Below are 3,729 nucleotides of genomic sequence, written 5' to 3'. Positions count from 1 at the left end.
GGAGGTTGAGATCAATGGTGGAGAACTAGCCAGATAAAGTGAAACCTCAGGAACTGTGCCGAGCGGGTTTTTAATGAAGGGTATGATCGCATCAGAAACATGCAGCGTATTGATCGGGCAAGAGCGCGATATGTGATTAAAAAGTGGACCTGATGATATTTATATATGTGGGTTTATAATACTTGAGATCCAGCTCAAGGGAATACGAAATAGGATATATGTGAATACGAAAAAGGATATATGGTTCTTCAATGCGGAAGGGTATATATACCATACTCAAAGCAGGAGGAAATCCAAGTCATTACAACACCTTTGACTTCAACAGCTAGCTCCAATGCAACGCACTTCAACGAATGTATTAAACAATAAATGAGATTTCATAGGGATTTAACAGAAATGTCAGCCTGCAAAAGATGCAAAACAAAGGCAAAACAAAGGCAAAATATAATAGGAGTTACAAATTAAAAAGGAAGCCAAAAAATGGCGCCTGCTCTGCTACCATGTCAGACGAGGAGGTAACTCCTCAAATCAAAACTCATATTGTTCATTCAGGTTGTTCATTATTATATGCAAGAGGGAGAGACTGTTCGATTATCTCTCTCGATGACTCTCTATCTTTTCTATTATTTATTTACATTAATTACAGCTGTACACCCAATCCCTTTGATTAGGTGTCAAAAAAATCTTGTCGAAATTATTCATTAAAGGCTAGCAAAACTAGATTCTTTATATTGTGGCAAATGATTCCTAATACGTGGTTAGTGGAGTTAGTTTTGGGTGGGAGCAAAGTGCATGATGGAAGCAATGGGAAGATTGTTTGGCAGCACACACCCTAGCTTGGTTCACATGCTGCCAAGGGTCCTCCTCGGCCTCCGCGTAGGGATCTTCAGGTTTGTCTATTCCGATGGCACAAGAATGAGGATCTTTTGGTTGCAGAATGTGTTTAAAAATCAGCTTGTGATTCAGTGAAAGTCATATTGTTTTAGTACGAAATCATGTAGTTTAGGCCTAGGATGAAGAGAAAATTGCAAGTCTAGTAAGTAAATGCATTAATATGACTGCATTTTATTGGCTTTTGCAGCTAGTGAGAATTCAATAAATTCTTGGGTTTTATGCTTGCATGCAAAGTAGGTTACATAAAGATCGATTTTAGTGAAGGATGATTGTCTTGGTATGGTATGGTTTTTTGAATGAGACCTTTTTGGCCGGGGTTATGAGGCTAATACATGTAGAGTAGGCCTAGAATGAGGATCAAATTGAGAACATAGTGAATTTAAAAGCATTTGTACAACTACATTCGTAATGGGCTTCACCAACTACTCAGAATTCAATAAAATTTGTGGTTTCATAATGGGCTTCACCAGCTACCCAGAATTCAAGAAAATTCAGGGGTTTTCTATGCTTGCATGCAAAGAGAGTTTAACGCAAAGGTTGATTTTGGTAAATGACGATTTTCTTGGTTATGGTGGTTTGAATGACACAATTTTGGCAAGGATTCACGAGTCTCTATGATCAGGCTAAGTTTCAGTAAGATTGGTGCGAGTGTTCATGTAGTCTAGGTACTAGGTTTTAGGATTAAGTTAACAGAAATAGTACAAATGGTTGTCGACTAGATTCCCAGTTAGGGTGAGAAAACAAAAGGTTGATGTCTTCATATGAGTGCTTGCAGATTATGGCCTAGATTGCAGTTTCATCCAATGAGAAATACCAAATAGATTATGCATTGTTGTTTGCAGAATAGGCTCTCAGATCAGGTTGTGATTACGTTAAGAGTTGAGAATTTTAGCATGAGCGGTTGCAAAAAATAAAAAGAAGGGAGTTCAAACTGCTAAAGTTAGTTTTATGGTGATTGTTGCGAACGTAGTTAATTGGTGGTTCTTCTATAATATCTCATATTAACATGTTTATAATGATGCACGTTCTTATGCTTGGTTAATCCCTTTTCCACTCTGGTTTAGATCCTAGTACAACAATCACTGCATAAGGTGAATTATTTATGAAAATTCTAATTTTGTCTAATTTCAAGCAATGGTAAACTGAATGTATAATTTAATCAACCTTGTAGATTTTTATTTTATATTTGGGTCTTTTGAATTTAATGAACCATGTAGAATTTTTTTGAGTATCAAAATCAAATGTTAATATTCGGTTGTTTTTGTTAAACTTGAAAAATATTAGAACAAGACTGCATGTATGTTTGTTAGCAATGTCAATTTTTTTTCAAATGCAAATCACTAATCATGGGAATGAGCTTAGGACCATGGTAACTATGCAGCTTAGATTAACTTGTTGGTGATGATGCACGTCCTTATTCTTGTTGACCTTTATATTCTTGGGGTTTAGATCCTATAACAAGAACAATAATGTTTGCAAATGCTCGTTTCTTAGGAGAAAAGAAAATTGGAGATGAAGATTGCTTCATTTTAAATCTTGTCACTGATCCTTCAACTCTGCATGAAAGGAGTGATGGACTTGTAGAAATTATCAGACATGTATTTTTTTGGATATTTCAGTCAAAGAACTCGCCTCCTTGTATATTTGGAATATTCCCATCTCACACAGATTCATGCCACTGGAATAGACGTTGTTCACTAGGAAACCAACATAGAAACAATTATCGACAATTACAGAGCAATAGATGGTGTGATGATTTCTCATTCAATTCAATCAAGTGTCACTCTTTTTAAATTTGGAGAGCGTTCAATGAGCCATACTAGAACAAGAATGGAAGAAACATGGACAATTGACGATGTGGTTTTTCAGTGTGCCTGCCCTTTCAATGGATTTCTTCATTCCTCCTACCAACATTATCAAAAGTGGATCAGGAGTGATGCCTACAATTATCAATCTGATGGAAAACCCATGTCAAGGAAGCCTCAAAATGGAATCTTGAAACAAGTGCCTGTTGGGGGATCAAAATGCATGGTTAAATACATTTGTTAATAACACTTTTATAATTTTGGATTTTTAATTTTGATACTGCCTCAACCTTTCAATGGGTACTTATGTGAAAGTTATAAGATGCTTGCAAGAATGCCCTACATCATATGGAAACTAACTATTTAGAGCATTAGGACAACTTTCAGGGAAAGTAGTATTTTCTTACTGTTGTTGAAACTGGAATACCATTTTATCATACAATTCTTGAAAAACATAGGTTTGTTGTTATGTTTTAGCGAGTTCTCAATTTTTTTTAAATAATTGCAAGCAAATCCCTGTCATATCCAGTTTAGCAGTAGAATAGTAATAACAATTGACATTTCTACTTCAGATCCATATGTTGTAGAAATGTCTAGCAACCCGACTGTAGTGCACCTCCCAAATCATCTTGGCACGCTCGCTTGAAGGAACACAAAGGTGCCCCAAGTGGCATAACAATGCAATCTTGGAACTTTGTTACTTTCCAGGAGTGTCTAGTATGTGTTTTCGAACTCTAGATTGCTATTGTAAAGATGTGGGAACCCCAAAGTCTCATGCCCACAAGAGTCGAGCACAATGCTCAGTGCCATGACTAGCGGTTGGCTGAGGCATTCTACAACATTATTGGTGTCACCCTTCTTGTACTTAATGTTCAAAGGGAATTGTTGTAGGTATGTGGACCACTTCTAGTGGTGATCGTTCTGCAACTTCCTTTGTGTTTGTATGAACTGCAGGGATCGATAGTATGTGTGGATGACCGTTTCCTTCCCCAGAATTTAATTCTTCCATTGTTGGCAGGCCTACATAATG

At 36.7% G+C, this 3,729-nt stretch overlaps 1 pseudogene; it reads left to right on the top strand.

Moving 5' to 3' along the window:
* The window catches only part of LOC149214399 (uncharacterized), a 46,047-nt pseudogene extending 43,104 nt beyond the window's left edge, over window positions 1–2,943 (top strand).
* The last annotated feature ends 786 nt before the right edge of the window (window positions 2,944–3,729 follow it).

The sequence above is a fragment of the Pinus tabuliformis genome, chromosome 1_1, assembly GCF_031772625.1.
Source record: "Pinus tabuliformis cultivar Carrire ecotype Pingquan chromosome 1_1, CPIR1, whole genome shotgun sequence".
NCBI classification, from domain to species: domain Eukaryota; kingdom Viridiplantae; phylum Streptophyta; class Pinopsida; order Pinales; family Pinaceae; genus Pinus; species Pinus tabuliformis.
The sequence above is the reverse complement of the archived record's forward strand: the minus strand, read 5'-3'. Positions and strand labels throughout refer to the sequence as shown.